This window comes from Stegastes partitus, unplaced genomic scaffold, assembly GCF_000690725.1.
Source record: "Stegastes partitus isolate 25-593 unplaced genomic scaffold, Stegastes_partitus-1.0.2 Scaffold194, whole genome shotgun sequence".
In the NCBI taxonomy this organism is placed as follows: domain Eukaryota; kingdom Metazoa; phylum Chordata; class Actinopteri; family Pomacentridae; genus Stegastes; species Stegastes partitus.
In genome coordinates this window covers 185,501-197,309 of record NW_007577925.1, presented here as the reverse complement: position 1 = coordinate 197,309, position 11,809 = coordinate 185,501, and positions in this window count along the sequence as shown.

Here is an 11,809-nt window from a genome sequence, read left to right as displayed (position 1 = left end):
CAGTCTCTTTCTCAGTCCTCCAACACACACATCCACTTGACATCAATCATGGATCCCAGACCATAACCCCAAAAGCAGAGTGCTGCTTTGAGTCATTCTAAAATCATGATGGATGACAACTTCCCAAAGCAATCCCTCTGCGTGCCAGCATCATTTAACTAAAGGCATCAGCCTGCCCCAGCCAATACCGCTCCTCTGTTTCCCCGGCCTGAGAGCGCCGGACTCCTCCTTTCAAAGCCCTGACATGATTCTGAAAAAAATAATGGTCCTGAGGAGACATATGAAGGCTGCCACAGAAGAATGAGCTTCACCCAAGTTTCTGATCATGAATCTGTATTGTCCCAACCTTCCCCCCCCCCACACTCCCCCTTTTCTCTCTCTGAGTCTTCACGAGCTGTAAAGACGACGAGAATGGAGACCGCAAGGAGGTTAAGCTGACCTCAGGCTCGCGCTTTGGAGCAGCTTACCCTGGAGTGTGAGATGACAAAACATTTAGCTCGATCTCACTTGCAGCTCACTGACAGGCTGAAACAAAAGAACAGCCTCGGAGGAATTTAAAATCATTGAATGAATGTCAATTAATTTCACAGGACGGAGTTGAATTGATTAGAATATAAAACAATCTTTCTTGAAAGCAAAAGGGAATTGATGTCCAAGGCCTTCAAACGGCGAGAGTGGGAAGACAGAGAAACGACAAAATGAAAGAAAGACGGATGATTTCGTGCGTATAAGTGTGTGTGCATGTGTGTGTGTGTGTGTCTGCGCGCGCCCAGGTGCATGTTTGCGAGTGTGTTTGTGTGTGAGCTCAGCAGTTGTGTTGCACGCTTGGCTGGCAGGGTGTGTGTAAAGTAATTAACATGATAGCCTCCCTCTCAGCCTGATAGCCTGTTCCCTGCAGCGAGGTCGTTCAACAGACACCAACAGACACCTGAGCTGCGTCTCAGACACAACTCTGCAACGCATCTCTAATGCAAACACACACACACACACACACACACACACACAAACATGTTCCACCCACATATGCCGACAAATTCTGAGAACATACAGGTATCAGCAGAAATGACACGGTACATGTATACCTGTCAGCAGCATATTGGATGAAAGCTGACGTACAGTTTGTTAAAAACACACTGACATTTATTAATTCACCCAAACAATCGTATACACACAATGCAAAAGATAAATGTGATAGATAGTGCGGAAGCGTGAAATGAAGATAACTAGATACGCGGGGAGCCGATACCACCGCCACGGCTGCACAACTAATGCTCTAAATATATTATTTTAATAACAAAAAATACAAAGATGTTTACATCTGTACCCCAACAAGAAAAGGCATTCTGATATGATTTGCAGCAATTGTGGAGATTACCTAAATTCTGTGTGTATTCTGAACAATATTAAGGCTTTGTAAATGGATAAAACGTTCTAAACTGGTGAGTTATGGTCTGTTAAAAGTACAACTTCCATTCATCAATTTTTGCAGGATTGCTTAGAGATGAGATCTTATCTAATTACACATTTTAATGTGATGATGCGTGATCACAGCAGTTCACATAGCCCACATGAATTCAGCAGCAACAAAACAAACATGCATTAAATTCAGGATGAAAATGTATAAAATCCATATTGAAACAATTTTAATGAAGCAAGGATTTTGCTTGTTCCCTGTAGCCATAAGTGAAAAATGCACCAAAAACAGTTAATCCTACTTTGGATTGTTATGTAACCTTCTACTAATGTCACTAATATCTGTACATTTTGGTCCTGCTACCTAAAAAAGTAACAAACACAAGACAACGAACAGCATAACCTCTTTCGTTGAGGTAATGAGACCACCGGTGACCAGCACAATGCTGAATATATCCCTCCTTTTCCTCCAGTACAATCCATTGTTTCCCTCTTCTTCATCCCTCATAACCCCCAAGACCTTCACTCTGGTCCTCTAATCCTAAAACTGTGGCTTGGTGCAGGCCCCCAAACACCCCCTTCAGCCCCACACAGCCCTCATTTGCTCAAGGATTAGAGTGGGGGCACCAAGGTCAAAGTTAGGCCACCACCAGAGACCCCGAAAAAGAAGAAATGCACACAGCCCAGCGACCACAGAGCCAGGGATACACACAAACACACACCCATTAGCATTGTGTGAACTCTGCACACATGACACTGCTTTAGAGTGCACAGTCTGGGGAGCAGAGCTGCATTATGCATTCACATACTGTAGGTGTGTAGGCAGGACCCTGACCCCCAGACACGTACTGAAACAGAGACACAAATTTGCATGAGCATGTGCGGAACTAAATAAATTGACCTTAACTCTCGAACTCAAAAAATACAAATACATATTTGTGCGACTTAAAAAAAAAATCAGGGTCAAACAACAACTTCAAGAGCGAGGGAGGCTGCAGACTGAGGTAGCGCACCTTCGAAAGAAGTCTAAGTGAGAGCGAAAGACGGGGGAGAGTTAGCGAGAAAAGAAAAGTGATTGTCAGGGAGAGAAGAAACATCACTCTGAAAACTTCTAAAGAAGGCCCTGCTCTGGGTTTTAAATGCTCTCCTCCCTCTATCACTCCCTCTCTCTTCCCACTTTCCTCTCATCCCTTTCATGAATTAAAAGCACGGCCGGTCTGTGGGGAGAAGCATAGTTAATTCCGATCAGATCTCCTCCTCCCCCCTCTCCGTCTCCCACCACCCTCCTCCTCTCCTCCCTGGGCGACGGTTGCCGTGCAGTCTGACAGACGGAGATGGGATCTGACAGTAAACAGGCGTGTGGATGCCCGGCGCGTGATTGACACGTAGGCAGGTCGGCGGGGGCCCGCCCCCCTCCTAATCCTGCCCTGTCAGCTCTAATTGGGGAGGTGGGGCTCTATGTCACCAAGGTGACTGATTGACAGGACCCCAGCTTTGCATAGATATGAGGGAAAGGTGGGGAGGTTCACGCATGGCATAACACTGTTAACACTACTATACTGCTAATAGAGATATGTGTGTGTGTTTGTGGGTGTGCGCGTGTGTGTTTGCTGTGCGCTCATGCACATTCACAGACAACCAGACGCAGGTGAGCACACTCGAGAACATGGCTGAGCACACAAAATAAACCCACAACAATAACAATGAACAAAATCGACATGCATACAAGATGTCTGAATGCAGACTGCATCTACAAACGCACACACACACGCACACACAAAATCTCTTGACATGCTGTGATGAAGAGCAGGGGTTGTAAATGCTACAAGTGCTGAGATATGGGATGCATGGAGAAGCAGTCTAAAGGTCTTCACCATGTCAGGGCCCATGAACAGGGCAGGGATTAGACAATTTAACACGGGTCTAACATTTCGACCTGCAGACATGCAAATGTACAGTAGCCCACGTGCTAATGTGCTAAATAAAAGACTGCGAGTATATTTGCGTAAGTATCGGTGTTGGGGGATGCCCTTTGGACGCATTTGATGTTCTATAAGGGAGTGGTTTTTACTTCTTAGAAGTCAAGATCCCTTTAATGTTTGCAATAATATATGAAAGAAGTGAGTCTGCAATTTGGCACACTGATGCTTTTTAGCTAAATGCTAATGGAAACATGCTAACATGCTCGAAATGGCAATTTAAGGATTCGAGTCCAACAGGTTTACTAACATCAGCTTTATGCACTGCTTTAGTTTGTTTTTGATCAAAGTCAGATGGTTACCAAAGCGATTACATTTTATCTTGAGGGAAACATGAATGTCTGAACCAAATATAATGGCAATTAATCCAGTAGTTGTTGAGACATTTCATTAAACACTACAAAAGTAAATTTGTTGTGGAACTAGAGGAAAACTCAAAGAAAAAACAAAGTTGTTGTTATCCATCCTCTGACTACCATGAATGTCTGAACAGCATGATAACAATCCATTCAGCAGATTGTGTAGATTACATGGCTCAAACATGTGGATCAACCAATTCGAGTATATTGTTTAAGACACTTTGGGGGAAAACTTTGGACTTGTTGTGGTGTTTAGAGGTATTGTTAATATGCTGTCAACCTCCCCATGTTTTATAGCACACTGTGCCATTGTTTACCCTATTTATGTCAACAGGCAAAAACAAAAAAGATCCAAAGTACTATTCTGCTAGTAGTTGAAAATCTTTTATTTGGATGGCTATTCTAAAAACATAGATAAACAGGACAACAGTAGATATTTGTTGTGATGTGAAATCAAAACTAACAGTTTGGATTCACTATAATAAAAATATAGGTTCTATAATAAGAACTCAATGCAACAAAAGTCAGAACACCTTTCACTACAGAGGTTTGCATGTTTGCACGATACTTAGAACTTTTTTTTTTTGTTTGTTTTAAATGACAAAATCAATCATCCTCAGTATGGAGTGTTGCCCAAACTTCTGGAGAGATGTTCTGCCATTCTTAAGAGACAACTTTTTTTCAGCTTCTCTTTCTTGAAAGGATTGTGCTGCTCTACATTTCTCTTCCAATGTATTGTAATGGATCCAAGTCAGGTGGCATACTTGGCCTGGTCATAGTTTTCACTTTATTCTTCTTTAGAAACGCTTGTGTGATTTTGGCAGAGTGCTTTGGATTCTTATCATGCTGGAATATTTCTCCTCTGCCAAGCTTCCACAGACTGGGAGTCATCTTGTCAGGGTGTTTTGGTATATCCACAGCGACTTATGAAGCCATCTACAAATGTCATCTCCCCAACACCTTTTGCACTCATGCAGCCCTGTATCATCCTGCTTCCACCTGCTTCACTGTGAGGACTATACATTCATACTGTGGTAGGTTCGTACCAAACACGCTGAACTCTGTCTGAGCTGAACAAATTTATCTTCGTCTCATCTGACCAAAGAATGGCCTTCCAATGTTTATCAGGCTTTTTGTCTTGTTCATTAGCAAAGTTTAATTGTGCAATTTTGTGCTGGAGAGAAATCAAGTTGTTTTTTTTTGTCTTGGATACCGTCCACAGAGTCCTATGTCATACATTGTCCTTTCCATTGCCTGAACTGCCACAGAAACTTTAATTTCCACTTATGACCCCCACGAAAGGTCTGAAGCACTTTACCCTCATTTTTCAGAGCGACATGTATGTTGTGCAAGTACTGCATTGTCATTGCTGTCATTTTCAGAGGATGGCCATTGCAACTCTAATTAGTGGTACTGTGCCTCCTATATCAGCTGCAACTGTGTTTTAAGTTATTTGTAGTTGGTTACATATCTTCTTGGGTCCTCTTGTATCATTTTTTAAATTTCTTTTTTAGTTTTTAGATTTTTCTTTTACGTTTAGAGCCATAATGTGGACATGCTGATACACACAGCCTATAGGTCAAAAATGAACAAGGTTATGGTGTTTCTAGGGTCATTTTAAAACTATGTTTATGCACTTAGGCTATTTGGATATCCCTAGTGTACTCAAGTCTTTTTTCAGTTATCACAGATTTCTAACTTGTATGTCAGTGATCATAGGTGTATTCACTTTTGTTGCACTGATTTATATGTGTACCTTTTTTTATATATGTATTTCATATATGCGGATGTATAGTTTTTTTGTTTAAATTTTCTACTGATATTTCCAAAACATTTACACTGAAAATTTCCCAACTGTTGAATTAATAAAGGCTTGTCTTATCTCATCTAATGGTGTATTTCTACTTTGGGGCCTGTATTTTCAATATAGTCTTTGGTTTTGATTGGTTCTGAGAGGAAAAACTTTACTTGTCAACTTAGAAATATGTGGTATTTAAATTGTATCAAACAGAGGGGTACTCACTTCTGCTATATACTGTACATGTTAGAATAAACCCAGTTTACAACTCACATTTAGCGACACAAACTGCCTTCTTCAGGGTATAATTTACAGGACACTGTATTTCCTATTAGAAGATGCAGGTTGACTGAAAACATCTGAGGAAAAAGCCAATAAACGAGGTCAATGTTGATTTTGTCAATGGACAATGGGCTACAGTAATATTAAAGTGCGTTTTTGTTTCTCAAAAAATTCTGTTCACGTTTTTCTTATCTTATTTCTTTCTAACAGAAAATTCGGCAGTTTTGCTCGCCTGTAAAGATTGTTAAAATGCAACAGTTTGAAAGCAAAAAACCTCTGACCTATGATGAGGACATTTCTTCATTTTAATGGGTCATAAACCAAAAAGGTTGGCAGCCACCGCTCTAATAGAGTGTCAAATTATCTGCTCAAAGCATCTGAATTTGTAGGGCTAATTATAAACGGTCAATTGTCGTACAACATAGCTGTTAGCTTTATGTATGAATATATTTTCGTGATGGTGTGTGTGAGCGCACGTGTGCACGTGAATGTATGCGTGCACGTGTGTGTTTTGATTGACAGCTGCCACTGACCTGTGCCAGTCAGAGTGCCATGCTGCGGGGCGGTGGGGTCGATCGCTACGGAGATGACCTTCGCCCTCATCTGCATCCTGCCTTCATTAGCAGAGCCAGGCAAGGAGAATAACAACCCAATAAATTAATAAAGAGAAAGAGGGGGAGCGGAGAGAAGGAGGGCAGGGAGGGAGCGGACAAGAGAGGAGAGCAGGCAGAGCAAGGGTAAAATGGGGAGAAAGAGTGAGGAAGGAAGGAAGCAGGCGCGAGGAAAGGGCAAGAGAAGCAAAGCTGCGAGAGAAAAGAGCGGCGCACTGAAGTATAGAGGGCAGGGAGTGAGGAGATGGAGGGAAGTGCTGCAAAAAGAGTGTGTATGTGGGTGAAGGTTGTGGGGTCAACTCAGGTAAAGGAAAAAAAACCCCTAATGAATGAGAAGTAAAGAAAGGGTGAAGGGGGTAAAGGTAGGTGTCAAATTCATCCCTATCAATAAAATCCAAATGCAGATAAAAGATGCATCCGCAGTATATTGTGTTGATGCACGAAACACAATTCGACCAAATTTATTTACCCAAGAAGGACCGCAAACAGCCAAAACGATCTCTGGGGCTGATTTACAAATGTGGCTCCGAGCCCTGTTTAAAAGAGTATTGATACATTACCATCTGTACTGGCTCTTAAATGCCAGTATAGACAGAGATTCTCTAACTGGCCCACAGAGCTGCATTTTGACGGGTCCAAATGTTCCAGATTTTGCCTCTCTCATTCATGATTGGGATGAAGTCAGAATGCCAACCGCACAGAAAACGAGTTAATAAAGTATGAGGCTTAATCATCTACTATTTCACTGGATACATAGCCTTGCTGGTCCTGTTCACAAGCAGACAGAAATAGAGGAAAATACCTCTCGAAAACCTCCACACTTGCAGTAAAAGACACACAGCAGAGTCCAGGGAAGCTTGCCGCGTAAATAAATTATGAACAAGTATGTTGCGCGGGATAGACTGTTGGTTGGGAGCTTTCCCAGGAGGACTCTAGTAATGATGCTTTCTCATCTTCCAGCAGAGTTGTATAGCATACACCACCTTCCATTACTCCATCTTCATCAGCACGATGGAAGGAAGTACGGCCTATCCTCACACCAGGAGATCTCTGTTTCTCGATGTATCAGAGAGTAGCTGTTTCCAGTAATGAATTGTCTATTGCAAACTTATCTGCTGTTACACGCATTAGTGCAGTGGCTCCCAACCTTTTTCTCTGATGTAACCCCACAGCCCTGACAGATAAACTGCGACCACCAATCACGTGCAGCAGCCAGTACTTTGCATTATATGAAAGTTGGTATTTTTCTAGTCAAATTTCGGCACTTTAATTGACTGCGTTTGATTGCTTTAGTCAAGTTTGTGTTTATACCAACTTGTTGGGTGACAGAAACTGGACGGGCCACTTGCCTATTACTTACCTGTTTCATCCTGTTCATGGTCATGGAGGGCTGGAACCTATGACCAAGATTACGCTTTTCATCTAAACACAGGCCTCGATTGTGCTACTTCGCTGGCAGCTGCCAACACCACAGATGTGTACATCTTGTTATTAAACTACTTTCTAGTCTACTTGGAGTCCTCCTGGAAAATGTGCAACAAACATGAACTTTGTCTATGCATTTTGCTAGTGTAATCTTACCCATTTCCGCAAGGATGTGAGGGTCTGTTGAGGTGCGCATGACGGAAGTTTCATCATCTTCTTAAGTCAGCAAGAGTCCGTTGACTTCCACATATAACCCCAAATTTGTGTCAGTTATGCTATGAGGGCAGTAGTGTTTGACAGTAGTGTGCATATGCAAATACGTAGATGACGATCTACTGTGCATGTGTGAGACCGATTTCTCCAAATGGACTTAAAGCAGACTAGACAGTAGTACAATAACAATTATGCAATCATGTTGTGTGGAGATGTTCAGGGGGTGTCAGCAAGAGAGTGTAATCAAGGCATTACATGCACCACAACAACACATTGGAGGGTAAGTGGACGTCCAATGTTGACGCTTTGATCAAAAAATTTACATCACTTGGACCCTAGCAGACCGTCATGTACTCGCGGATGCACAAACTATTACAGGCCTAAGGCCAGTGTGTTTGGATCTGTGAATCTGCAAGGCTCTGCTAGAGTGTGAGGGATGGTAATTTCCTTCATCAGAGGATTCACATAAGGACAGTTCCATATCCTCCAATATGGTGCTCTTTACCTGTACTGTGGAATACAAAGACGCCAATTTACTGTGTGGATAGCAGCTTCCAGTCAGACTAGAAAGTAATAATACAAGGTACTCCTACATTTCCATGGTGTCTGCAGCTGCACATTCGCAATGGAGTATAATCTTGGCTAAACTGGAAACGAACACAAAGAGAGGCAACCATGAAAACTCACCCTCATGGTAAATTTAGAGTTACTGGTCTGCCATACAAGTCTTTATTCTTAGCTATTAAACCATTTATATTTCAGCTATTTCCATCATTTCTTCAAGAGTTTTACTGAAGTATATAGACTTAATAATTTCAGGTTTCTTTTGTTTTTATTGTGTAAATTCTGCCATATTTCCTCGGGAACTATAGAAGTACCTTCTTGCATAAAAGTATCACCGGTTAGGAATCACTGTAGTAAAGAAATATAGTGGCAAAAAAAGCTCAAAACCACTTCATTCAAGTGATCACAGCCACGTCTAACTGAAGCTGGACAGACAGCAACACCAAGGCTCTCAGGAGCAGCACACAGCCTGCTATACCCACCTAATAATACACATCACGTCAACAAGACCCCTCTGTTGAGAAGGCAGGTAATGCACCTGGCCCTATTTTCTATGTCTCTCTTACTGAGAAGTGCTGGCTGCTCAGGGTCGAGGAGTGTGAGCGGCAGGGAGCGGGGCCTGCTGTGCTGGGGAGGAAATTCTCAGGACGATCGATGCAGAGGATTAGGACCGGCTTTGGGGCTCAGAGGCCTGGATTTGAGCAGTATTCTCAGTGGGGCCCCTGGGAGAGCTGGAGAGGAAAGCTGGAGGGTAGAGAAGAGGAGGGCCAGGGGAGAGAGGAAAGAGGGCTAACCTGGAACTGTCAGGAGGCTGAGAGAGGGTTGGCCAGCCTGGGAATAGAAGAGCAGTCAGGATCCCAGTTGACATTATGAATGGCGCTGAAACTCTGCCACCCACTCAGATAAACACATACTGGCCGGTCTGATTGGATGAGGTGGAGAGCACAGAGGAGGGAAGGGGAGATTTAATGTTACAAGAGAGGGAGAAAACAGATCGACAAACACAGATGAAGTCGGTTATTTTGTCTCCTTACACTTCGTCTTTTAATTTTCTTCAGGCCAAATCGGTAGTTGTCTTCTAACTTGATGAGTGCAGCGCACAACAAAAGGCTCCCTCCGTCTGTGTGTCTGCCTCTGATGCTCATGATTGGTCAGCCCATTCGCCAGCTCGCCGCTCTCCCCCGGGTACAGACGGTTGGATCCATGATTCATTTTGCAATGAGGAAAAAAAGGAGAGAGCGCATGTGAGAGAAGAAACAGCCAAGACCACTGGGAAATTATACGGTGGAGCAGCGTGGTGGATCTGGAATTAAACGGCATAATTAATCAAGCAAAAAAACAAGCACGTTGCTCATACATTTATTATTTGCATTTTTTCCACTTCAGGAGATGTAATCAGCAGATATACATTGGGGCCCTTGATCCTTGTCACAAGTACCTGAAGGCCGAGCGTCCATTTCAACCACTGACCCCAAAAGTGTAAAGTGGGATCAGTTCTGCTCAATGCTCTATTTTTTTTTTTCCTCGCTGACTATCATCTCCACACAATGCCCTCTGCCTCCAAAGTAATCTCCACAACAAGCAGAACAAGTCCCACAGAATCATGTTGTTGTCTGCCTGTCCTTTAAATTAGGGTGTCTGCAAAATTGGGTTCACAACTCTGGGCTCTCTGCGGAGTTGTTCTGCATTATGCAGTGTGTGCACTTGACCCAATGAAGAAAAACTGGCAAGTTTTACAAAGATACTGTGGAAATATCACAGAAATATGATCACATAGCAGCGAGGGGCTGACAAAAGCATGTAAACACCTTGTGAAATAATTGTATAATATCAAAATCACAATTGCAAACATGGCTGAAACAATCACATTAGGTAAATGCCTAATCAGCAGCACTTACCAAGCCTCTTTAAACTACAGTCTGTCCATCATACAAAATCCTTATGACAGCTGCTCCTCCTTTAAAATGTTCGTTTCTGTGTTCTCTAGTTCCCACTAAATAATTCTGCAATATCTCTCTCTTATAGCTGCACCTGCGAGTCGGGCACAGATGATTTGGCTTATTTGAAGCTCTGTTAGCTGTTTCATCTTGCTTTAAAAACTAATTTATCAAACTACTGATTGTCGGGTCTCTTTTGTGCTGCCTTGATGTGCAGCTGACAAATGCTGCTGAGTGACGTACAACCTATTTATAACCTCGTATTTGTGTGATTTTATAAATATGATGCTGTGATATGATATGTGATCCTGATAATGACTCTTTGGTCATTTCTGCTGGGATATTGTCAAGGTGTTGTTGAGTTGCAAACATGTACAATCAAATACATTTTGGAAACCCCCAAACTGATCGACATGAGCTATTTAGTAGAAGTAGCTGCAATGATTAGTTATTACGTTAGTCAACATCTATTTTGATGATTGAACAATCAGTTTGAGTAGTTATTCAAGAAGAAAAGGCGACATTTCCGGTTTCTTAAGTGTGAATATTTGATCATTTCCATCCGCCTTCACAAAAGTAAACTAGACATTTTTAGGTTGCCCACAAAATAAGACATTTAAATACATCATCTTGAGCTTTGGGAAACACTGATTTGCCATTTTCTGACAACTAATGGACCAAACAAGGAATCATGTAACTGAGAGAATCAACAAATTAATAGACAATGAAAATACAGTCGTGACTCGATAATCCGACACAAAATGTAAAACCGTCTTTTATGTCGGATAGTAAGGCTGTCAGATTGTCAAGACGGAGGTCGAGATACAAGGAGGGCTTGATGCTTGAAGGGTCATTTGTTGTCAATATTTATTGTTTATGGTTGTTAGAATAACTAGTGTATTGTTAGAACACTGCACACTGCTGGATTTTACGTCTAATTGACCGGTGCAGTTGTGCACATTCTGACCACTTGCACCCCGGGGGTGCGCTCCAACGGGGTGGAAGTGGTCAGAACGCACAGGCAGTACTTGGCTGCTGATGCTAGTTTAGTTAGCGCTCACAGTTCTGCTTCCACCATCAGTGGTGGTGGCGGGGATTTGGCGGATACGCTGTTCCATTACCATCCGTGTTTACTTCTGCAAACACTGAGCACGCTCGCTGCATGTGACATCGTTGTGTCCTCTTCTGCACATGCGGGACACTTTTGGGTCGTATGAAGGTCACACAG